This window comes from Mirounga leonina, unplaced genomic scaffold (genome assembly GCF_011800145.1).
Source record: "Mirounga leonina isolate KUSES-001 unplaced genomic scaffold, KU_Mleo_1.0 Mir_94, whole genome shotgun sequence".
In the NCBI taxonomy this organism is placed as follows: Eukaryota; Metazoa; Chordata; class Mammalia; order Carnivora; family Phocidae; genus Mirounga; species Mirounga leonina.
In genome coordinates, this window is record NW_023270855.1 from 2,619,956 (window position 1) to 2,646,477 (window position 26,522).

A 26,522-nucleotide genomic window follows, 5' to 3' on the forward strand; every position below is an offset into this window, starting at 1 on the left:
AAGTCTGTCAAATAACCACTCTTTTAGCTCCCATTACTCAGAGACCTCTCCCTGAAAAAGCCTGTTCCTAGAGCATGCATGCTTTGTTTGATCCTGAACAGCTCAGGGCACACAGTAGGACTACTTAGTTGACTGATCAGTGCCTTCTGCAGACGGACACTACTGGAAGAGCCAGTTTACTCTCGTCCTCCCTTCCGCCGCATTCATTATTCCGGGGGGAACGCGGGAGCGGGGGAAGAGGGGGCGATGGCTGAGACAGCGGTTTGCGGATTCAACATGGCGCCGTCCTTCTCATTGTACGAGCCTCAAAGATGGCAACAACCAATTGGGGGCAGACATGTTTGTGCCACGTGATCTAGGCTCAGCCCAGAAGCGGCCGGAACGTGTCGCAAGATTGAGGCGGGGCTCCTCCCCCGCACTCTTGGCGTCGAGAGTCTCGTGACAGGTACTTCCGCTCCGGGCGGCGGCGGTGGCGGAAGTGGGAGCGGAGCCGGAGTCTTGGCCATAAAGCTCGAGGCGGCGGCAGCGGCGGCGTTGAAGGCTTGGGGAGTGCCGAGGAGTCAGCAGGAGGCGGAACCGGAACTTGAACTTCTCCTCAGCTCCTGTCCTCCCTTGTACCTCCTCCTCGGTGGGAGCCCTAGCGACGCGTCCGGCCCGGAGCCCCCAACGGAGCGGCCGCGGTAAGCAGCGGGCCCAGCCTGGCCGGTGGCCTGGCCCCATCCCCCTCCTCAGCTCCTCGTTCGCCTGGGCCTCGCGTCGTCCGTACCTTGGGCAGGCTCTGGGCCCACGCAGGCCTCGCGGGGAAACCCAGCGTCGCTCAGGGCCCAAGAGCAGGCCCGGACCGCACCCGGCTGGGGGATTGGGGGGAGGTCAGAGGTCGCCGGGTGTGCCCTCTGGCCGGGTTGTCGACCGCGGGCCGGCGATCCCGGACGCCGTGTTTGCTGGTAGCGTCGAGACCCGGAGTGTCTCCTGATTCGGGTGGCCTCTGGACACTGGGGGCCTGCGCCGCGGCGGGACGCGCTGTTGGGCTGAGTCCCTTGGAGCAGCGAGCCGGAGTGTGTCGGAGCCGACCGCGCCCGCTGCCTTGTCTGGGGACGCTGTCCCGGCGCCGCCGACCGTGCGGGCCTTGCTAACAGGCTCCCACGGCTGAGCCACGTTCCCGTCTGTGTCTTCAGTTGAACAGCCTGACCCTTTTAAGTGGGAGAGGTTCCCTGACGGCAACTGAGTCAAGGCAGTGAGTCAGGTCACGTGCATTGGGCTCCCCCCAAGCACTTGTATACACATGAGACGCTTCTGGCTCTGGGAGACAGGGAGCTTTTTGTCGTAAGTATGTTGTGGTAAATCCCGAAGGAAGTTTTCAAACTTGTTGGGGGAAAGTTGGTGGTTGGCTGTAGAGCTGTGTTTGGACGCCACCGCGTCGGGGACCTCATACTGCCTTAAATCAAAGCTTGATGCCTAGTGGTTCGTAAAAGTGGAAAATTGAGAGTAATAATAGCAAACATTTGAGCGCTGGTTGTGTTCTGGGCAGCGCGCCAAAAACTTTTGCACAGATTTTTATGTTTAATGCTCAGAACAGCCCTCAAGTACCATTATTGTCAAAGAACGGAGAGGTTAAGTTGTTTGTCCGAGGTCACACAGCTAATAAGTTAAGGAGCGAAGATTCAAGCCTAGGCAATCAGACTCCAGAGTACTGTACTCAGTCTCTGGGTTGTACTGCTTTCCGATGCTCCAGAAGTTTGTGATCTGTCTTTTGCCACCTGGTATCTCCCTCTCTCTGCCTCCTTTGTTTCTAGTTGATGACATTTGAAAGCCTCTTCTGGTTCTACCTTACAGCCACCTTAGTTCTACCTTAAAATCATAAGATACTCCATTTGCGGTTGTGACTTTTAACACAGGTTTTTTGTAGTGTATTAGAAGCTCTACAGTTTTATCAAGTGCTTAAATGAGGTCTGAAAAATTTTGTTACGTAAATGTTTTGTCAAACGAATTAAGCCTGGCAATCCTGCCATGTGAACCTTTCTTAAAACCTTAGTACATGGGTATCTAGCCAGTTGGTTCCTTCCTGTTGAAAATACTCTATCTTCTCTTTGGATTACAAAAGAACAGGCTCTTGTCTCTTCCTTGTGACTTAAGCAGCTGATTAGCCGCATGACTTCTCATCCATGGATTAATAGAGTCTCCTATTAGTGTGTTTCTCTTCAGACTTGGGAGAGTTTGCTCAGATTTGAGTCTAAGAACTGGAAGGTGAATTGTGAGTACTCCTGAAGATACTGTCCAAGCTAAAGCTTAGTCCTCCCAACCCTGTTGTATTCTAATTTTTTTTTTTTAACTCTGCATACCTAAAAATATGATGTATTTAAGTGAGTAATAAGTATGGTAGCCTTAAATTAAATAATGTTTAAATTTAGAGAGTAGAGTAGAGTAATGATGAGCACCTTTTCATTCATTGAGATGTTTTGAGTATTAGGCATTACTGGTTATTGACTCAGGGAGATAGGTGTGGTTATTGTCCTAAAGGAATTTAAAAATGATGTGCGATCATGGCCAGGAATTCTGTTGTGGAATGGCTTGGTGGTAGAACCTGAGGCTTTTGGAAAGAGGAGTTGTTTCTCATCTCTGCAAGTGAATCCATAGTAGGCAGTCTGGTATTCTGGCAAACTTGAAGCCTTTGTTAATCGTAATAGCATTTGTATAGTTTGCTCTTGAGAGTATAGAAGATAATGTTACAGTTTCAAATTGATCATGTCTTTGGAAGAGAAACCTTGGACACTAAACTTGTTTTTCCTTTGGCTCTAGTGGCATTTTGTTGTTCACTTGAGGGAGTTCATGTCATTGCTATTTGACACTGCAAATGTTTGCTGTTGCACTGCTCTTTGAGCAAAGGCACATTTGGCATGCTGGATTTTTTTTTTCTTTAGCTGATGAAGAAAGTTTAATATAGTGCCCACCAGTTATAGTTTACTAAATAAAGCCCTATGCCACCCTATCTCCTGCAACCGCTCTGGCTCCCCTTCTTTAAAAGGAGATTTGAGTTTTGTGTTTGTGGTAGAACTGCATGAGTAAACAAACAGAAGGGTGGAATGTAGGAGAAAGCACTCTAAAAATAGTTTTGTTAGTATATATCTCCAGGTAATTGTTAGTGATCACTTGGGCATTTAATTGTTTTATTATGTTTTGTTTGTGTCTACCAGGCCTAGGCCCCCAAATCCCATAAAAAGAGCATTGCTTTATAATAAAGTATGGCTTTGAATCTGATTCCTGACCCCACCACCAAGTGAAGCAAAAAGGTTTTGGTTGTTTGATAAGCTTCTAATAAATCTCCAAAGAGAATTGCGCTAATATCATTTCTTCCCTTATATTGGTATTAGCCTTTCTGTGCAAAGGTGTAGCAAACCCAGACCACACTCTTGTGATAGTCTTCTATGCATTGCTCCTTTCTGAGATTTGACATAAATATATACTATTATTCCTATGATAAAATTGTTTAACTCTGCATCTGTGCAATTCAACAAATAAGGCCAAGGATTTGACTAGGTATTAGACTAGGAGTTACCACAGGCAAGGTTTCCTGGGGGAGGAAGGAGGAGGAGTCCTCCTGAGTAAGGCTAAACGGTGGTTCCCCTTGGTACTGCTGTCATCCTCCGAAGGAGACTGAAGCTCTAGAAATGAGCACCCCCCCCCCAAATGTGTGCGGCTGCTGGCTTTCTGCTGACTCTTATCTCCCATGTAAGGTTGCCATTGTATTCTCTGTCATCCATTCCTGTGTTACCAAACATTTATCTGTTAATGCCATCTAATAGATCTCTGTGCTTCTATGTCTGCAGTTTGCTGCAGACACATTTTACAACGTGTTGATCTCTTCAGTTATTTGTTCTAACGTGTTGATTTCTTCAGTTATTTGTTCTCACATCTTCCTTCTATTTTCTGCTTTTTCCTAAACACAGAAAAATAGTTTGCATTAATGTTTTAAAACTTCTTAATGGTCATCGTGGTCAGTGTGATTTGTGAATCAAAGGTAAAAGTGATGTGTGGTGGATGAAATCAGAACAGGCTTTTTAGCAGTGCCTCTGACTAGTTTCAATTTTAGTACTCAGGCTGTGATTTCAAAAACAAATTTAAGAATAGCTACTTGCAAAATGTCTCTGTGGGGGAGGAAGAAAGCTTGGGAGTTAGTTCCAGTGGTGACATACAGTGTTGGCCTTGCTCATTTGCCTGAGGATGCAGTACTTAATGCAGGGGACCTCAAGCCTCTCCTGGGCTGTCTGTTTTGGTGACGTCATCACTGCCGTGGAGATCAGTTTGATTTTGTTGTCCATTTCCTGGTCGACTTGGACTGCTTGCTGTCGGGGCAGAGCAAATCTGAGGAAGCGTATTAAGGGAGGCCTGGGGACCTGGTCAGTGTTAGGAATTCTGTAACCTCACTTGACTCTCAAATGAACATGCTTGTGTGACTGCTGCCAGACACGGTGAAGGAGCTTCTCTGTTCTCTCTGACCCTTCAAGATGGCCTTGTGCTCGCTGCTTACTGGCTTTCCTGGAGTTACCTAGCTCAGTTCAGTAATCCTTTAAAAATTACATTGTGATCTAAATAGTTACATTGTTGGTTTCTTATTTTTGCATGCAATTTTAATTAAAAGTTTATTTCCATTTGATGAACTCTTAATTCGGGTAATTGAGAATGCGTGATAAAGCCAATACGATTAACCTTTTTATTTAATTTATTTAATTTATTTATTTGACAGAGAGAGAGCAAGAGAGGGGGCACGAGCAGGGGGAGTGGGAGAGGGAGAAGCAGGCTTCCCGCGGAGCAGGGAGCCCAATGTGGGGCTCGATCCCAGGACCCTGGGATCATGACCTGAGCCGAAGGCAGACGCTTAACGACTGAGCCACCCAGGCACCCCAAGTGTTGCCCTTATTTTTAAATAATTTTTCATTTCTATAAGTAAACTTTGAAGGAGAACATACAGAAAAGCACACAAATAAGTGAACTTGGAGAATTTTTATAAACTTAGAAGCCCCCCTGTGCCTCCTTCAAGTCATTATCCTCCCCTCCTCCTAGGGTAAAGAGTCTGCTGATTTTTTAACAGTATGGTGTGATTTTGCTGGATTTGGACTTTGTATAAATGGAGTTATACGCTGTGTACTCTTCTGTGTCTGGTTTCTTTGATCCATTGTTGTTTGAGATTTTGTATTGAGTGCAGTTGTAAACTGTTTTCATTGCTGAGAAGTATTCCATTATGTGGTATACCATCATGTATTAATTTATTGATGTTTATTTGTGTAGCTTATAATTTATGGCTGTTACAAATAATGCTGTATGAATGTTCTTATGTCTGCCTCTGAGTAATATATGTACACATTTCTATTATGTTAATACCGAGGAGTGGAAAGGTTGAGTTTTAGGGTATGTATTTATATTCTTTTGCTAGGGCTGCTGTAACAAATACCACAGACTGCGTGGCTTAACCAAAGTAAATTTATTTTCCTGTAATTCTGGAAGCTAGAAGCTCAAGATCAAGGTGTTGGTAGGGTTGATTTGTTTAGAGACTTTTTTTTTTTTTAAGATTTTATTTATTTGACAGAGAGAGTACAGCAGGGGGAGCGGCAGGGAGAGGGAGAAGCAGGCTCCCCGCCGAGCAGAGAGCCCGATGTGGGGCTCGATCCCAGGACCCTGGGACCACGACCTGAGCCGAAGGCAGATGCTTAACCACCCAGGCGCCCCTTGTTTGGAGACTTCTTAGCTTGTAGATGGGTGTCTTCACATGGTCTTTCCTCTATACCTGTCTGGGTCCTAATCTCTTCTTATAAGGACATCAGTCATATTGATTAGAGCTCACCCTCATGACCTCATTTAACCTCAGTCACATCTTTGAAGACCCTGTCTCCAAAGATCATCACATTTTGAGGTGTTGGGGGTTAGGACTTGAATATATGAATTTGGTGGGGATACACTTCATCCCATGCCGATATCTGTTACACTTTGGTAGATACTGTCAATTATCCAATTGTTGTACCAGCTTACACTCCCATCAGCAGTATTTGAGGGTTCCAAATATTCCACATCTTTGCTAACACTTGTCTTCTTTTTCATTTTTTTGCCCCTCTGCTAGGAACCTGTTTTTTTATGGCCCCATTCAGTACCAGTGTAGGTAGTCCTTGAGGGAGTGGAGAAGTTGTTTCTGGAGCTGAGTGTGTTATAGTTTGAGACAATGTCTTGTAAATGTTTTGTAAATCCGTTAGGGTTAGAAAAGCAGAATGGGGGCGCCTGGGTGGCTCAGTTGGTTAAGCGACTGCCTTCGGCTCAGGTCATGATCCTGGAGTCCCGGGATCGAGTCCCGCATCGGGCTCCCTGCTCAGCGGGGAGTCTGCTTTGCCCTCTGACCCTCCCCCCTCTCATGTGCTCTCTCTCTCAAATAAACAAATAAAATCTTTAAAAAAGAAAAGAAAAGAAAAGCAGAATGGTTTCAGCCTAGTGAGTGGTTAGTCCTCCATAGTTGCCCTTGTGGATTAGTTTTTGCATTTATAATCTGGATCCATTCCTGGTGGTGGAATTGGCCTAAAAGTATCATCTGTGGGCTATAAATCTAGCCATAATAAACAGTGCTTTCCTTCAAACTCTTCTTTGATCTGCACTTGAGTTCTTAAAATATTGGATTCCTTCATACACATGTTAGAAATAGGCCTGTTTGCATGGTCTGACTGTCCCTTTAGATACTGGTGTTTGACCAGCAGCTTTCTGGCTGAGTGATCTTGAGCTTTTTTGTACATCTGCTCTAGACTTTAGTTTGGTTGGAATAATATTACATGATTTTACCCCTCCCCCACTCTAAACTCCTGGAGGGCAGGGATGAATCCTTCTAGGATGGATCTTGAGATACTACTCAGTAAACTTAAAATTTTTTTTTTTCCAGTTCTAACTTCACATAGTAAGTTACTATTTGTAGCACATAAGTTATGCTTCTGGGCCAATGATTAATATATAGAGCTTTCCTGAATGCTAAACTGTGTTCTATGTTCATTTGACAGATTTTTATTGTCTGGTATAAGAAAATACTGCTGGCAGCTGTGGGGAGTATAAAATAAAGATCACTGGAGGTTTAGGAATAATTGTAAAAACAAGGTGGATAAGAGTCATAAAAACAGCTTAAAGAAAATGCTAGAGGTGTGGAGTGGAGTTTTGGTATGGAGGCAAGACTGGGGAAACCCATTATAGTTGGAGGGAATGACATAAGCAAATGAATGGAGGTAGGGAAATGCTAAGGTAGATGGAGTAGCTGCAGCATCTCCAAATTGGGAATGACCATATATGTATGGGGGCCAGGTGGAATGGGGGAGGGGAGGCACTCAAGTGCCTTCTTGAAGGATTTATGTTTAACAAAGTGATACTTCACTAGATAAAGCTAGGATAGGACATAATCCTCTCACTTGAACCTCACGACCCTATTGAGTAAGGCAGGTGGTACCCCAGTTATGAATAAGGAATGACTTTGATGTTATAATTTACCTAGAGAAACACATATTGAGAGATTAGTGGGGCTGGGACTCAAATACAAATGTGTTTAAGCCTTCAAAGAGGTCCTTCCTCAGAAGTGTCTTTAACATGGATTAAAAGGAGTTGGCTTGGGACGGATGGGATGGAGAAAAAACAGTTTATGGTTTTACTCTTTAGCCAGCCAGCCCATTGTGGGCTCCTCTTATCACTTTATGGACAATCTATTTTACTGGGTAAATGCTTGAGATAACCTACAGTTACTAGCAAAAGCTTTGAGCTATTGAGAATAGTTCTGTGTAACTGTTATACTAGCTCTCTGCTTTCCAGTCTGTTTCACCATAAAAGAAAAAAAAAAAGTCACCATCATCCAGGTCCCTAGCTAAAGACTCAGCTCTTGGTTTGGTACCTGCCTTAGCTTGAGAGCAGTGGGGTGCATTATAGTCAAGAATCTATTGGGCTGGACTGCAGAGTCCTCAACAGGAATTGCTTTCCCAGGAACTTGCTTCTTTGTAAAAGTTGCTTTAGTTTCCCGCCCCCCCCCACACCCACCCCATGACTGATACATGGAACAAAGTGTATATATAATCAGTCTCTTATGGAGATCAGCTGTTACCTTGTTTAAGCTTCACTTCAGAGTTAAATCCAAGCAGCTGATGAGTTGTGACTGTCTCTTTCCAGATAAGGAAATGACCCAAAAGGAAGTGCTCAGTATTGGGACTGGCGTTTCATATTCCAAGTTATCAGATGTTTTTTTTAACCCTAATAGCGGTGAGAAAAGTAACATCTTATCTGGAAGATCAGCCTATGTAAATTTTATTGTTCAGTTTTACTTAGGGTTTTTTTTTTAAAAGAAGGATGCTTTGGGGCGCCTGGGTGGCTCAGTTGGTTAAGCGTCTGCCATCGGCTCAGGTCATGATCCCGGGGTCCTGGGATCGAGCCCCACATCGGGCTCCCTGCTCCGTGGAGAGCCTGCTTCCCTCTTCGACCCCCGTCCCCGCTTGTGTTCTCACTTGTTATCTCTCTCTCTCAAACAAATAAATAAATCTTTAAAATAAAAATTTAAAAAATGAAATGTGTTTTGATTATTCTGTTTCTTTTGAAATATAAGTTTTCAGGTAGTCAGTTTTCCAGCAATACGAGACTGAATAGGCTAGGTTACTCTGCAGCAACAAATCACCTCAAAATGGTTGAAAGCAACATAGGTTTATTTTCTGCTCGTGCAGCATGTGCAGCATGAGTTTTCCAGGGGCTCTGCATCATTCCTACATCAGTTGAAGGAGCAGCCACGATATGGAATATTGCTGGGTGTCTTGGCAAAGTGAAAAAGAACTACTGGAGGGTCTTTCTCCTGCAGTTAAATGTTCCAGCCCAGGATGACACGTCACTTCGGCTTACAGCTCACTGGCCAGAATGAGTCACACCATACAAGACACTAAGGAGTGTGATTTTACTGTGGACCTGGAAAGCACAGAGTTGGAAATATTTGGGAAATAGTACCAGTTTTACAGTGGCTTGCTGTAGTAATAGCTGTTGGGGAATGAATGGCTCACTTGTAGATTGTTGTTCCCATCAACTGGCAGTTTAAATGCAGAAAAGGATACCAAGTTGCCTTATTCACAGATCACCTTTTTATCCTAAGAAATCTTTCTCTCTTTTTTTGTAGAAATTTATTTCTTTTAAATGACGTGTGATAATCTCAATTTAAGTGCCTCGAAGTACCCTTTGCAGAAGTAGGTGTGAAAGAAACAATTTGAATCTGAGTGAGCGTTCCCTTGCCTTCCGTGTTTTCAGTGTTGGAAACCTATAGACTTACGAGCTGTCTTTTAACTGATTTCTCACCCTCCCATGCCTTGTCCCCCTTGGAAGGTGCTATCAGATAGTCTTAAAAATACTCCTTAGGTCCTCTTCCTTCCCTGCCTGCAGAACCCCTGGTTTTCCATTGCCCTTGGTTATGTCCCTCCACAAACCGCCTCCAGCTTGTCTTCCTGGTTTTGTCCTTTCTCTGATGCACACCCTGTATTGTTTTACTTACCTGTTCCATACCACACTTTGTTCCCTGTTTCCTTAAGCTTGGTTCCTGCCACTTCCCTTCATTTCTGGGTTCTGTCTTTTGGCATCCTGCCTGGCTCAGGTACCACCAGCTCCATTTTTAAAGCTGTTTGTGGCCGCGTCAGCCCATACCATTCTCAGCTTTCACTGAATGCCTATGACTGGTATTTCGTATATGTGTCTTACACACATTTTATATATGTGTCTTGCCTACTCTAGGAGAGGGGCTTCAGGGTAGATACTAATTTATCTGTTTTCCCTAATCATTTGGAAGAAAGAACTGAAAATATATTCTCCAGGTGGCTTTTGGGTGTGTGTGTGTGTGTGTGTGTGTGTGTTCTCATCTGTTGTGTTCTCTGCTCCAGGTGGCTTTTAGGGTGTGTGTGTGTGTGTGTGTGTGTGTTCTCATCTGTTGTGTTCTCTGGCTGAAAAAAAGAAATACCTGTAAATTCTTCACGTTTGTTTGAAATCAGTAGGCCAGAAGCTGTAGGACTGGGAGACTTCCTTAAGCAGGGCCACAGCATGATTCTTAAGTAAGTTAACTAAGCTTCCGTTTCCACTTCTGAAAGATGAGAGTAGCGGATTGGCTGTCCTCAAGATCCTTTCATATTTTGGCTTTCTTTGGCTCTTGATCATACTGCAGTGGCTTTTGCAGTATCCCAACTGTCAAGATGACACCATCAGAAACTTTGAAGACCCTTTAAGCCATTTCAGAAGCTATCACCCACAAGGAGCCCTGCTCATTCACTTTGAGGGGCAAAAGTAACCTCACCATAGGTGGTTAGATTTTTCTTTTTTTTAAGATACTTTTTAAAATTTATTTGTCAGAGAGAGAGCGTGAGCACAAGCACAAGTAGGGAGAGTGACAGGCAGAGGGAGAAGCAAGCTCCCCGCTGAGCCAAGGAGCCCAATGCCGGACTTGATCCCAGGACCCTGGGATCATGACCTGAGCCGAAGGCAGATGCTTAACCAACTGAGCCACCCAGGAATCCCTAGGTGGTTAGATTTTTTCTAAAATGGACTTGTTTCTAAATTACAGAAGCAAATGAATAGTTCTCTATCACACTTCTGGATAATTTGGTGGCTATACTTCCAGACTTACATGTTTATATTTAAATGGGATGATACAGTACACACTCTTCTGTAACTTGCTTTTTAAAATTTTTCTGAATGTACTGCACACCTTTCCTTGTCAGTACATACTGTTTTTTTTTTTTAAAGATTTATTTATATGAGAGAGAGACAGATCATGTGCGTGCGTGTGCAAGTGTGTGTAGGGGGGGTGGGCAGAGGGAGAGGGAGAGAGAATCTCAAGCAGACTGCACTGAGCGCAGAGCCCAATGCAAGGCTCGATCTGATGACCCTAAGATCATGACCTGAGGGCGCCTGGGTGGCTCAGTTGGTTAAGCGACTGCCTTCGGCTCAGGTCATGATCCTGGAGTCCCGGGATCGAGTCCCGCATCGGGCTCCCTGCTCAGCAGGGGGTCTGCTTCTCCCTCTGCCCTCTTCCCTCTCGTGCTCTCTCTCATTCTCTCTCTCTCAAATAAATAAATAAAATCTTTTTTTTTTTTTAAGATTTTATTTATTTATTTGACAGAGAGAGACACAACAAGAGAGGGAACACAAGCAGGGGGAGTGGGAGAGGGAGAAGCAGGCTTCCCGCGGAGCAGGGAGCCCGATGCGGGGCCCCATTCCAGGACCTGGAATCATGACCCGAGCCGAAGGCAGACGCTTAACGACTGAGCCACCCAGGCGCCCCCAGTACCTACTCTTTTTTAATAGCTGTATAATATTGCATTTACCAAGTTTAACCATCTTCTAAATGAGTGTTTCAGTTACTTCCAACTTTTCTCTTTAAGAAAATTATTTAAGGGGCTCCTGGCTGGCTCAGTCAATGGAGCATGTGACTCTTGATCTCAGGGTTGTGAGTTAGAGCCCCACATTGGGTCTAGAGATTACTTAAAAATAAAATCTTTTTTTTTTTTTTAAAGACAGCTATTTAATAGTTATCTTCATCCACTTGTTTGATCACTTCCTTAAAGTATAGTTGTTATTCATACTTAAAATTTGGTATTCATTACCATACTGCCTCCAAAAAGTTTGTCTACTTAACTTTTGTAGCTTGAGAATTCTATTTATATAGTTGCCGATTGTCAATTTTTTTAATGGTTGCCAGTTTAACTAGTGGGAAAAATTTAAATGATACCCCATTTCCATTTTTTGATGAGTAGATTAAGTTTTTAAAAAAATATTAGCCATTTATTTATTTTTCTTCTGTGAATTGATTGTTTTCTCTAACGCCCAAGTGAGGCGGGTTGTTTGTTTTAACCTAAACTTTTTTTTTTTTTTAAGATTTATTTATTTATTTGAGAGAGCGAGAATGAGAGAGAGTACATGAGAGGGGGGAGTGTCAGAGGGAGAAGCAGGCTCCTCGCTGAGCAGGGAGCCCGATGCGGGACTTGATCCCGGGACTCCAGGATCATGACCTGAGCCGAAGGCAGTTGCTTAACCAACTGAGCCACCCAGGCGCCCAACCTAAACTTTTTGTATAGCAAGAATATTGACCCTTTTTCATGTTGTAAACATTCCAGGCTGTTTCTCATGGCTGGGTTTAGTTAATGGTGTGTTTTTGTAGTAAAGAAACTTTCCTGTAGTCAGTATCGTCGATTTGTTTTGGTTTTGGGGTTTCATGTTATTATATTAGGCCTTCCCTATCCTAACGGTAATAAAAACAATGTTTTTCCCTAGTACTTAGCATATTGGAATTCTTATGTATGATGCAATATGACATCAGAATCTTTCCAAATATACGGTTGTGCCAGTATTTTGTTATATTGTCATCCTTTTCTCACTGACTAGAAATCTTTTTATCACACACTAATTACCCACCTACATGTATCTTTTTTAATTCATCTGATCCATTCTTCATCAGTACCACTGTCTTATTTGCTTCTGCTTCATAATATATTTTGATAAGTTCAGCAGTTTTCCATCTTTCACAGAACTCTGTCAGAGTTAGGCTCAGAATATGTTTGCTTCTGATTAAATCGGTTTTCTTTCTACTCCCTTGTCCTGGTCCTTTAATCAGTTTGGCAGTTTCATCCATCAAGAAATTTAGAAGAAGCTTTTTCTAAGGTGCCCTGGCAGAGAGAGGCAGCTAAATTCTCTCCCCTATGTCTGGGACAAATACTGTGTAATTTCTCATATAGTCAGTAGGTTTTATTGAGCACCACTACATCCCAAGCCTCGTGCAAGGTAGTAGCTCTACAAACAGTAGAAAACCTGCTTTCTGGCCCCCAAGGAGCCTTGTGTTTGATAGGGCAGTGGTACATATCTTTCAGTCCTTGTAACCCAACTGCCTTAGGTGATGGATTGAAAAAAAGACTTTGGAAAGCAAGTATTAGGTTTTAAATTATATTCATGAAGTTTTTTTTTTTAAAGATTTTATTTATTTATTTATTTATTAGAGAGTGAGCAAGAGAGAAACAGCATGAGAGAGGAGAGGGTCAGAGGGAGAAGCAGGCTCCCCGCTGAGCCGGGAGCCCGATGCGGGACTCGATCCCAGGACCCTGGGATCATGACCTGAGCCGAAGGCAGTCGCTTAACCAACTGAGCCACCCAGGCGCCCTATTCATGAAGTTTTTATGCATTTCATGTTTTGCCTTCTATGGTCATTTCTTGCAGTATTTGAACACACACAGTTCATAATCTACACTCTAGATGGATTTTTTTTTTTTTTTTACCAACTTTTCTTGTTTAACTTTGACAAATTAGATTTCTTTGTCACTCCTATTGGAGGGTTGTAATAGCAGATTCCATACGAGTGTCCCAGACTTGGCATGAGCTAAAAATGTTTTTTTTTTCTTTTTACTAATTAATTGTAACAAATAAGAAGGGAATTGGGGTGCCTGGGTGGCTCAGTCATTAAGCGTCTGCCTTCGGCTCAGGTCATGATCCCAGGGTCCTGGGATCGAGCCCCGCATCGGGCTCCCTGCTCCGCGGGAAGCCTGCTTCTCCCTCTCCCACTCCCCCTGCTTGTGTTCCCTCTTGCTGTATCTCTCTCTGTCAAATAAATAAATAAAATCTTTAAAAAAAAAGGGGGGGGAGTTAATTAATTTTTACAGATAAAGAGTAGACCATTGGGCCAGTCTTTATTTTCAGGGCTGTTGAAAAAATGTTAGCAGTTTGAATTGGGAGAAACGATTGTGTTTTAGACAGGAAAAAAGTACACTTGGTCAACAGGTTCTATCTTTTTTTCCCCTTGCTTATTTTCTAAAGTTGTAGCTAATCATTTCTGCATGACAACAATATGAAATCCTGTCTACATGTGACTGGATTTCATCTGCCACCTGCCCCTGCCAAATTGACGTCTTCTGTGGCTTGCAGTTCTGTGCGCCCATAAAGTAATCTGGAGATAAAGAGCATCCGTGATCTACTTGGGGGAGAGAAAGGTGTGCTGTTTCTGTGAAGGGTGGAACCTTGTGGCCAGACTTAGCCCACTGGAGAGGTGAGGCAGTAGCAAGATTCCCCTTGTGAGTTTGGGAAGGGGGGTGGGAGGGGAGTGAGGAGGAGCTCATGTTGGTCAGCCTTGTAAGGTACGCCCTCCCTAGACAGATGGTGTATACAGTTAGTAACTTCACCTCTGGTTGTTCACGGGCCAAAATCAAACAGTGCATGTCAGAATCTGAGGAGTTGGTTTTTCTGCTTCCCACTACTGTGGTAGAGAACAGGTTCCACCCTTGGTGACAGGGAAAGTGGAATGTAGTCATTCAGACATGCAAGCATCCAAAGGATGCTTTGTACCGGGTGCTATGCTAGGGAAATGCCAAAGGAGTAAGATAGTTCCTGTCCTGGAGGAATTTTTCTTTTTGACTCTGTGACACATGAGGAGCCACCCACAAAAGGGGATAATGAAGTGTGAAAAACATTTGATAGTAGGCTTCTGGACAGGTGTTCAGTTTTTGGATGTGAAGAGGTAATGATAAATTTCATACATCTAATTGTACAGAAGGAAACCTTGAAAACAAATATTTTCCTACCCTAATCCCTCCTACTTTAGAGACAGTGAACCCTATAAAGTTGCTTGGTTTTGACCTACAGAAAGGACATTTTCATAGGTTTCAACCTAATAGACACAAATGGGAGCCTATCTTGTTCTGTACCCTACCTTAAAAACTAACTACATTTTAGAATGTTCACTCATAATACATGTAAGTCTGCCCGTGTGCGTTTATGTGTTTTGAATATACATTGTGAAGCAGGGGCAGAACTCTTTTCACCACTTGGGTTTTCTTGGCTGCGAGAGATGCATCAAGGAAAGGAGAGAAGTGGACCCATGACCTTCCCAGTATGTTAATGTGGCAGAACCTGGAAGTAGGGCGTCTAGATTCTTGGCAGCAATTGATTTGAATTGATAGATTTGAGAGGATGGTAGGCCTTGAAAATGAGGAGGAAAAATTGGGACTGAATACAGTAAGAAAGCTGGCGTGGTATACACTACTACTCTGTGTGGCAGGCTTTGTGTTTTCCGGGTATGTTACTACTCAAGAGCCCAGGTAGGAAGTACTATATGATGTGGCTAAAGACAAACAGATTTGTGGTACTCTCATTTTCATATTAACCACATTTCATAATCTGCCCGTATTTACATATTTGAAAGGAAAATGACAAAATATGTGGTACATTATTCTAGTTGCAAGGATTTACAACTAAAATAGCATGGGTAGAGGCACCTGGGTGGCTCAGTTGTTAAGTGCCTGCCTTCAGCTCAGGTCATGATCTCAGGGTCCTGGGATCGAACCCCCCATCGGGCTCCCTGCTCCGTTGGAAGCCTGCTTCTCCCTCTCCCACTCCCCTTGCTTCTGTTCCCTCTCTCACTGTTTCTCTCTCTCTCTGTCAAATAAATAACATCTTAAAAAAATAATAAAATAGCATGGGTAGGATATGCGCAAGCCTGGTCTAAGATGGTGACTATGGCTCGAAAAGCAGGGACACCTATTTGACAGATTTTGCACAGATAGGGGTAGGCATGGGCAAGCACAGCAGCGACGGTGAAAAAGGAAATAGAGCTAACTGCTCCTGAAAAAATAGGATTAACCATTAACCAAAGATGCATGGGCAGTGCTGGCATGGTGTGGTACCCTGATTTGTATCCATTTCTGGTGATACTGAATATAAGTTCCCAACTTCCCCTATTGCTCCTAACCAATGATTATGTCATATTCATAGTGAACTCATTCATATTCACAGCTATTGACAGGTTAATTGTGAGGTAGTTTGGCTGTTTTTGGAGGGAGAATTTGTTTGGTGGGAATTGCTGACTGTTAGAACATTAATTTCCCAGACATTATAACTCCAAGCTTATCCTGCTGATACAAATTTATTGCTTCAAAAAGGCATTTTTTTTAAGATTTTATTTATTGGAGAGAGAGAGAGCAGGGAGAAGAGCAGTGGGAGAGGAACAAGCAGACTCTGCTGAGTGTGGAGCCCAACATGGGGCCCAAGATCATGACCTGGGCTGAAATCAAGAGTCGGATGCCCGGGGCACCTGAGTGGCTCAGTTGGTTAAGCGTCTGCCTTCGGTTCAGGGGTTCAGGTCATGATCCCAGGACCCTGGGATCTAGCCCCGCATCCCATCTGGCTCCCTACTGAGCAGGGAGCCTGCTTCTCCCTCTCCCTCTGCCTGCCACTCCCCTTGCTTGTCCCCTCCCTCTCTCTGTCAAATGTATAAATAAAATCTTTAAAAAAAGAGTCGGATGCCCAGCTGGCTGAGCTACCCAGGCGCTCCCCAAAAAGGCATGTTTTAGAGAGAGAAGGCTTCTGGAGTGAGAGCTAAGTACTTTAGCTGTATGGAGCATTCTTTGTATCCTTTCTTACATATGCTTCCAGAAAGATGCTTCTATTAAGACAAAGGAAGCTAAATATTTTAGCAAATCTTCAAGTCCCTAATGTGTTCTGAGCACAGAGTTAGAAGTATTAACTCCAGCTGTACCTTCAGAGCACTGGACAGTTGTACCTAGAATAAAGACTTCCGAAGTAAATTCTATGCCATGCTCCCATCAGCCACCTCTTAATACTACATATCACTTCTAGTATTTTGAATAGTACTTAAACCCAGGAGCCACTAGTTTGGTATTTTAAGTCTGTGCTATTAGATTATCTTTGTCTTCTGCCACATATCAGTTCCTTTCCTGTGGTGGTCCTCTGTGGTTACAAGAGATTTAAGAAAGATGTTACATTTAAGGAGGGAATGACTCATCCTGACCCTTTACCAAAACTAGAAAACAAATCATACTTATGTCAAAAAAAAAAAAAAATGCATGTACCTGGCATTTTCTGCTGAGAGAATTAGCAGTGATTCAAGAGCTTGAATGAGTTTGGTCAAGGTCTGAAAATTGGACTGGTTCACTGATAATTTAAATTAATTAGAAGACTATAGACTGCAGTGATATCACACAAAATGATTGAGTGGGAAGCTTTAGAGGTCATTCCCTCTACCAAGTCAGCCATTGACCTTCAAAGAATATTTGGAATCAACTATCTTGGAACTCTGGAACCCGATTGGGTGGAGGTGTGCTTCATGAAGGGATAGACTCCTGATCTTTCATAAGTGATTGCTGTGCTCACAAATGGACAATTCCTGCTCTCAGCAAACAACAATCCGCAATCCCTGAGGAACAGGAGAGTGAGATTTCCTGGTATCCAATGTGAGAATACCACATTATAATACTCAGAATGTTCATTTCTCACACAAGAAAAAAATATGAAACATATAAAGAAACAGGAAAGTGTGGCCCATTCACAGGAAAAAAAGGAATTGGACAGAAACCATCTCAGAGGAAGCTTAGACATTGAAATTATAAGTTAAAGACATTAAATCAGGGCGCCTGGGTGGCTGAGCGCCCAACTCTTGATTTCAGCTCAGGTCATTATCCTGGGGTTGTGGGATCGAGACCGATTTTGGGCTCCGTACTCAGCAAGGAATCTGCTTCTCTCTCTCTCCCTTACCCCCTCCTTGCTTGTCCGTGCTTTCTCTGTCTCTCATTTATAAAATAAATAAACCTTGTTTTTTAAAAAAAAAGACATTAAGTCAACTGTGTTAAATATACTCAATGAGCTAAAGGAAATCATGGACAAGGAAATAAAGGCAATTGAGAATACAATGCACAAAATGAGACCATCAAGAAAGAAATTATAAAAAGGGAACAAATTCTGGAGCAGAAAAAAAGTACAGTAACTGAAATGAAAATTTTTTTTTAAGATTTATTTGTTTATTTTAGAGAGGGAGAGAGAATCTCAGGCAGACTCCCTGCTGAGCAGGGAGCCCAACGCAGGGCTCCATCTCACAACCCTGAGATCATGACCTGAGCCAAAATCAAGAGTCAGACACACAACCGACTGAGCCACCCAGGCACCCCTGAAATGAAATTTATTAGAAGGGTTTAGCAGCAGATGTGAGCAGACAGAAGAAAAGATCAGCAAGCTGAAGGTAAGACCATCAAAATTATTCAGCCTGAGGAACAGAAAGAGAAAATTATGAAAAATGAACACAGCCTGAGGGACCTGCAGACATCATCAAGCATGCCAAATACACTTCATAGGAGCTCCAGGAGGAGAATATATAGAGAGGAACAAAACGTTTGTGAAAATCTAATCTCCAGAAACTTCCAGAATTTAATGAATTTACACATCTAAGAAGCTTAATGATCTCCAAGGAGGATAAACTTAAGAAATCTGTGCCAAGACACATTACAGTCAAATTGTAACTTGAATTTGCAAAGCAACAAGAACTTGAAAGCAAGAGAATCAACTTGTCATATATAAGGGATTCTAAATAAGATTTTAACAGTTGATTTCTCATCAGAAATCATGGATGCCAGGGGCACCTAGGTGGCTCAGTCATGTAGTGTCTGCCTTTGGTTCAGGTCATGATCCTGGGGTCCTGGGATCGAGGCCCATGTCGGGCTCCCTGTTCAGTGGGGAGTCTGCTTCTCCCTCTCCCTCTACCCCTCCACCCCACTCAGGCTGTCTCTCTCTTTCTCAAATAAATAAAATCTTTTTTAAAAAAGAAAGAAATCATGGGTGCCAGAAGACAGTAAAGATGATGTTTTTTAAAGTCCTGAAAGGGGGGGAAAAACCTTACCAATTAAGACTTCTATATCTGGCAGAACTATCCTTCGAGAATGAAGGAGAAATTAAGGTATTTCCAGATGAACAAAAGTTGAGGGTATTCATTACCCGTACTCCTGCACCATGGGAAATGCTAAAGGGAGTTCTTCAGTCTGAAGTGAAAAGACAGTAGATACTAACTCAAAGCCGTAAGAAGAAGACTGGTGTAGGTAACTATAAAAGCCAGTATTCTCTTTTGTTTTGTCCTTTTTAAAAAATATATGATTTAAAAGACAGAAACACGTGGGCCCCTTGGTGGCTCAGTCAGTTAAGTGTCTCCCTACTGGCTCAGGTCATGATCTCAGAGTCCTGGGATGGAGCCCTGCACCGGGCTCCCTGCTCAGTGAGGAATCTGCTTCTTCCTCTACCTCTGCCCCTCCCCACCACTTGTGCTTTCTCTCTCTCTCTCAAATAAATAAGTAAAATCTTTTTTGAATAAATGACAGAAACATGAAAGTTATAAGTTGTCGTAACAGGCACACATGTATATAGATGTAATCTATGATAATAACAATGTAAAGGAGAAAGGACAGAATAGAACAGAGTGTAAACTATTGAAACTAAATTGATATTATTTAAATTAGGTTATTATAAATTTAAGATGTTAATTGTAATCCCCAAGGTAACCACTAAGAAAATAATAAATATACAGAAGAGGAAAGAAGAGGGAACCAAAATGATACATAAAAATTACATTAGGGGCGCCTGGGTGGCTCAGACAGTTAAGCGTCTGCCGTCAGCTCAGGTCATGATCTCAGGGTCCTGGGATCGAGTCCCATGTCCAGCTCCTTGCTTAGCAGGGAGTCTCCTTCTCCCTCTCCCTCTGCTCCTCTCCCCGCTTGCGCGCTTTCTCTCAGATAAAATCTTTTTTAAAAATTATATTAAAAATTCAACTAAATACAAAAAATATCAGTAAATGAAGAACTGAACAATGGAAAAATAGATATACAGAAAACGAATGGTACATGGTGGAAGTAAATCTTTCTTTATCAATAATAACTAAGTCCTCTTCCCCAAGTATCTTGCAGACACAGCATGTACTTCTTACATTGCTCCCATCTGCAGCTGTTTGTGCCTAGTCTCTAGCTGACCTGTACTGTGTTGTCAGGCTTGCTGGAGCTCAGCATCTTCTTTCTCTTCATTTAAAATTCAGGAAGTACAGCTCGACCTCCCCCATGGTCTTTGATTTGATTTCTGCCTCGGCCATTCACCATGAGAGATTAAATTGGCCTCTATTTTGTTTGCCTTTCTGATTCTTGCTGGGCAGCCTAAAACAGAAGTGTCTTAGAGGGCGCCTGGGTGGCTCAGTTGGTTAGGCGACTGCCTTCGGCTCAGGTCATGATCCTGGAGTCCCGGGATCGAGTCCCGCATCGGGCTCCCTGCTCGGCAGGGAGTCTGCTTCTCCCTCTGACCCTCCCCCCTCTCATGTGCTTTCTCTCTCTCATTCTCTCTCTCTCAAATAAATAAATAAAATCTTAAAAAAAAAAAAAAGTGTCTTAGAATAAAGTTGAGGAACCTGCCAGCCGTTGCTGTTGGCCCTGGCTGTGACCTGAAGGAGAGGTTTGGGTTGTACCATCAGGCTGCATGGTTTGCAGAGGGTTTCCTTTTAAGGACACACATTGAGGACAGTTGGTTCCCTCTGGTGCTGTGCTACTGCTGCTGGTGCTGGGGGTGGAGGAGGCCCCAGGGCCACTGCTAGGGGGCTGAGCTGGGGATGGTGGTCCTTGACTCCAGACGGGGTGTGGGGGACTGGCAGGCACTGTGGCCTTCTACTGTGAGTTCTGGTGCTCCCAGGTGGAAATAGCAGGCTTGCTGCAGGTATTTTTTACTGCCTTGTCAAGACACCTGCTGAACCTTCTAGGTTGGGGAAAGAATGCAACTGTTAGGGTTAGCAGAAGGGGGGGAGGGGCTTATTATGATGGGGGTGGCCCTTCACCTTGGGTTTCTTGAGCTTGGGATCACTTAGGAGGCCATCACACTCTCGTACCTCCATGCTGTTCATGAGTCCTGGATCTGGTCCCACCCATAGCCCATGTTCATCATTACTTTTGTCACCCCGGGGGTCCTTGTTGTCATGAGGCACTCTGTAAGATGTGAGTTTCTCTTCCTGGCCCATATTTATCCTTGGATCCCTCATAATATTTTCTTTCTTTTTTTTTTTTTTAAAGATTTTATTTATTTATTCATGAGAGGCAGAGAGAGAGAGGCAGAGGGAGAAGCAGGCTCCCAAGGAGCAGGGAGCCCGATGCGGGACTCGATCCCAGGACACTGGGATCATGACCTGAGCCGAAGGCAGACACTTAACCATCTGAGCCACCCAGGCACCCCCCTCATAATATTTTCTAATGTTCCTCTATCACTGCAGTTGAGGGTCATCAGTTTTCTCGAGATTTTCACATTCAAGAGATAAAGAACATTGGAATGTGGTATTGCCCCCTTAGGATCTGCTTCTGTAGCTCCCTGAAGTCCTCTCCCACAAAAGGCAGGGACACCAGTGACCATAGTGACAGAATGATTACCATGCTTCACACATCCACCATAGTGGATCGTTGTATTTGGGGGGTGGGGGCAGAGGGAGAGAGAAAGAGAATCTTAAGCAGGCTCTATGCTGGGCGATGTGGGGCTCGATCTTAAAACCCTGAGATCATGACCTGAGCTGAAATCAAGAGTTGGACACTTAACCAACTGAGCCCCGCAAGTGACCTTGGATCATTGTACTTTTGGCACAGGAAGGGTTCTGGGGTAGTATAAGGGAGGCCGTTACAGTAGGTGTTCTGCTTATGGCCAGTGGGGAACTCATTGCTGAGGCCAAAGTTTGCAGTTTTTACATTCATCTGAGTGTCACAAAGAAGGTTCTCTGGCTTCAGGTCCCTGTGGATGATACCATTCTGGTGGCACTACTGCACAGTGGATACTAGCTGCTGGAATTTGCCTCTGGCCTCTTTCTCTGTCATGTGGCCATGGTCCATTGTAAATAAACATGTCTCCTCCACTAACGTACTCCAAGACAAGGAATAGTGCTTCCTCAGTGTCAGTCACCTCAACTTTACAGTATTGGTGAGATTCAAGGCCTTTGTGCTGTGTGCGTCTTAGAAAAGTCCCTGGAAACTGGAGGAGCTCTGCTGACTGTTCTTAGTGACCTTCACAGCCTCTGTCCCAGTCAAGATGTGCTGGGCTAACCTCACCACTGGCAGTTACCCTGGCCAGTGGTCTCAAGGAGCTCGTAATTGTAGATAGGGGTGATTTGTTAGCAGAGATGGCTGCAAGGCCGTGCTGCATGGTGATCTGCTAACTGTACTAACTGGCGATACTCATTGTGCTAACAACACTAATGATATAAAATAATAATTACGCTTACTAACTATGCTAATAAAAGAATAAAAATGAGAAAAGACAATGAAGAAAAATAAGGTAGAACAAAGAAAAATAAGAAAAAGAAAGAAGATGGAAAGAAAAAAAGGAGTAAACCTGTCAGGTTACTAAAGTCCATCAGGTCACCAGAAATCAGCTTTCTGAGCTATAAAGACCAAAAACCTAGGCCTAGACAGGGGCCCAAATGGGTCTTTGTAGTTCCATCACAGTGGTGCAGGGCAAGAAATGGGCTGATAATGGCTGGGGATAATCTACATTGGTTTTCTTGCCCTTTTTTTTTTTTAAGATTTATTTATCTATTTGAGAGAGAGGGTGGGGAGAGAGGGAGAGAAGAGAATTTGAAGCAGACTCCCTGCTGAGCAGGGAGCCCAATGCAGGGCTCAGTCTCACAACCCTGAGATCATGACCTGAGCTGAAATTAAGAGTCAGACGCTTAACTGACTGAGCCACCCAGTCAGGTTTTTTTTTTTTTTTCCTTAAAAGATTCCAAAGATCATTATTAGTAATATTTACTTTATTGAAAATTAAATTAAATTAAAATGTGTGGTGCTTCAGTGGGCTTTTTCTTTCTAGTTTGGAAATCTGTAATAATTTCTGGCTTTAAAGACCTCAGTGTTTACACTTAAAATACTCATTTCATTTTGCTTAAACTCTGGTCTCAAAATGATGATACAACTCTGTTAGCATCACAGTACTATAGGAAAGGGTTTTGTTGCATACAACACAATAAGGTACCTTATTAATATCTGTAAAACTGAGGGGTAATGACAAAGAAAATAGCTATAGAATACACACAGAAGGAAATGAGAAGGGAGTTAAAATGTTTTACTGCAAAAAAAATCAGCTGAACACAGAAGAAGATGTGCAGAACAATCAAAAAGCTATTAAGGCCTATAGAACACAAACACCAAAGTGACAGAAATAAGTCCTTCCTTATCAGTAATTTCTTTAAATATAAACGCATTAAACTCCAAAAAGACAGATTGGCAGATTGGATAGAAAAACCTGATCCAACTATTTATTTACAAGAGACTCGGTTTAGATCCAAAGACACAAAAAATTTGAATATGAAAGAGTGGGAAAAGATAATTCACATAAATAGTAACCAAAAGAGAGCTGGGGTGGCTGTACTGAAATGAGTCAAAATAAATTTTTTTTTAAGATTTTATTTCTTTATTTGTCAGAAAGAGAGCACAAGCAGGGGGAGGAGAGGGAGAGGGAGAAGCAGACTCCCCGCTGAGCAGGGAGCCTGATGTGGGCCTGGATCACAGGATCCCAAGATCATGACTTGAGCCGAAGGCAGACAGATGCTTAACCAACTGAGCCCACCCAGGTGCCCCTCAAGATAGATTTTTTTTTTAAGATTTTATTTATTCATTTGAGACACAGAGATAGAGAGAGAGAGAAAGCATGAGCAGGGAGAGAGGCAGAGGGAGAGGGAGAAGCAGGCTCCTCGCTGAGCCAGGAGCCCGATGTGGGGCTCGATCCCAGGACCCTGGGATCGTGACCTGAGCCGAAGGCAGACGCTTAACCATCTGAGCCACCCAGGCGCCCCAAGATAGATTTTAAATAAAAAAAATTTACAAGAGACAAAGAAGAACATATGTTAATAAAAGGTTCAGTACAGCAAGAAGATAAAATAATGGTAAACATTTATTACATCTGATGACAGGTCATCAAATTATATGACGCAGCCCTTCCCTTTTGTGGCCATCACTGAAGCGCCAGTGGCCAAAATGAAGTTCAATCCCTTTGTGACTTCTGACCGGAGCAAGAACCATAAGCAGCATTTCAGTGCACCTTCCCAAAAAATTTGCAAGAAGAGCATGTCTTCCCCTCTTTCCAAAGAGCTGGGACAGAAGTAAAACGTTCATTCCATGCCCATCTGAAAGGATGATGAATTGCAGGTAGTGCGAGGACACTACAAAGGTCAGCAAATTGGCAAAGTAGCCCAGGTTTACAGGAAGAAGTATGTTATCTACATTGAATGAGTACAGCGAGAGAAGGCAAATGGCACAGCTGTCCATGTGGACATTCACTTTAGCAAGGTGGTTATCACTAGACTAAAACTGGACAAAGACTGCCAAAAGATCCTTGAACATGAAGCCAAATCTTGCCAAGTAGGAAAAGAAAAGGGCATATATAAGGAAGAAAGAATTGAGAAGATGCAGGAGTAATCTTACATGCAACTTTAAATACAAACTGTTAAGAGGCGCCTGGGTGGCTGAGTCGATTAAGCGTCTGACTCTGGCTCGGGTCATGATTCCAGGGTCCTGGGAGCCTGCTTCTCCCTCTCTCTCTACCGCTCCCCCTGCTTATGCTCTCTCTCTGTCTGTCAAGTAAATAAAATCTTTTTAAAAAAACAAAAACTGTTAAAATGAAAAAAAATTATATGAAGCAAAAATTGACAGAACTGAAGGGAGAAATAGGTAATTTCACAATGATATTCAAGAGTGGGTAGAACCAGAGAACAGAGAAGTGAGGAAATAGAGAACTTGAACAACAGTAACCCAACCAGATCTAACAGACACAGGACCCAACAACAGCGCATGCATTCTTCTCAAGTGCACATGGGACCTTCTCTAGGACACACCTGGTGTTAGGCCACAATTTAAGGCTTGGTGGCAAGATAGATATCATACAAATTTCTCTTCTGACCACAATGAGATGAAGTTAGAAATCAGTAACAGGAGGAAAACTGGAAAATTCACAAATCTGTGGATGTTAAACAACACACTCTTAAAGAACCAGTGGGCCAAAAATGAAATCACAAGGGAAATTTTTAAATACTTAAGAGATGAATAAAATGAAAACACAATATACTAAAACTTATGCGACACAGCAAAGCACTGCTAAGGGGGAAATTCATAGTGATAAATGCTAACATTAAAAAAAGAAAGGAAACCTCTCTTTTAAGATTTTATTTATGTATTTGAGAAGGAACACACACAAGCGCGGGGGTGGGGGGCGGTGGTCCGCAGAGGGGGAGGAGTGGGAGAGAATCTCAAGCAGACCCTGGACTGAGCACAGAGCCCCATTCAGGGCTCAGTCTCCCAACCCTGAGAATTACGAGCTGAGCCGAAACCAAGAGTCACATGCTTAACCAGCTGAGCCACCTAGGTGCCCTAAGAAGAAACATCTCTAATCAGCAACCTGACTTTACTTCCTGTGGAATTAGAAAAAGAACAAACCCAAAGCTAGTAGAAGGAAAGGAAATAATAAAGATTAGAGCAGACAGATTTCCGGCTGGATTGACTAAGAAGAAAAAAAACCCTCCTATTTCTAAAATCAGAAATTAACTTTGTGGGGATGTTACTACCAATTCTACAGGGAAAAAAAAAGATTATAAGAGAGTCCTATGAACACTTGTATACCAGCAGGTTTAATAACCTGGATGAAATTAATAAGTTCCTGGAAACACAAACTACCAAAACCGACCCAATAAAAATCATACTTGTTGTCAAGTAAGGAGATCAAATCAGTTACCCAAAACCTACGAACAAAGAAAAGCCCTGGACCTGATGTCTTCACTGGTGAATGCTAACATTTAAAGAACTAACACCGATCCTCACATTCTTCCCAGAAGTCAGAGGGAGGAACACTTACTAAATCATTCTGTGAGCCAACATTGCTCTGATACCAGGACCAGGCAAATGCTACCAAAAAAAAAGTTAAACTACAGGTCAGTAGCCCTTACAAACAATGATTCAAAGATCTTGAGTAAAATACCAGCAAACCAAATATTAAGCAGCCTGTTAAAAGAATTTATACACCATGAGCAAGTGGGATTTGTTCCTGGAATGCTAGGATGATTGCACATTGAAAAAGTGATCAATATAGTACACCACATTAACAAAGTGAAAGGAACAAGAAAAACACATGATCATCTCAATTGATGCAGGAAAAGCCTTTGACAAAATTCAGCCTTTCGTGACTGAAACACTAGGAATAGAAGATGATCACTTCAATATAATAAAAGTCATATATGAAAAGCACCCAGTGAACATTATAGTCAGTGGTAAAAGACTGATAGCTCTTTCCTCTGATTTAGTTCAGGGACAAGGCAAGGATGCCTACTGCCACCACTTCTATTCATAACAGTACTAGAAGTTCTAACCAGAGCAGTTTGTCAAGAAAAGGAAATAAAAGCCATCCAAGTGGGAAAGGATGGAGTAAAATTATCTCTGTTGCAGATTACATGATCTTATATATGTAGAATATCTGAAGATTTCATACTTAAAAATAACCTGTTAGAGTTAATAAACTAATTCAGCAAAGTTGCAGGATAGAAAATGACGCAAAAACGAGTTGCATTTCTTTCTTTTTTATTTTTTTTTCAGTTGCATTTCTGTATACTAACAATGAACTATCCAAAGAGGAAACCACTTACAATAGCATCAAAAAAAGTAAAATTAGCTTGGTAGGAAAGACGGATACCATCT

General features: G+C 42.9%; 1 protein-coding gene and 1 pseudogene across 1 annotated transcript in view; both read left to right on the forward strand.

Annotated features, from left to right (window-relative positions):
* Positions 1-446: 446 nt before the first annotated feature.
* The window catches only part of RAB7A (RAB7A, member RAS oncogene family), a 75,883-nt gene continuing 49,807 nt past the window's right edge, over positions 447-26,522 (forward strand). The window contains exon 1 of the mRNA XM_034997973.1: positions 447-680. The gene's annotated coding sequence lies outside the window, so the exon portion shown is untranslated. The remainder of the gene's footprint in view (positions 681-26,522) is intronic.
* On the forward strand, positions 23,613-24,299 carry LOC118005772 (annotated as a pseudogene).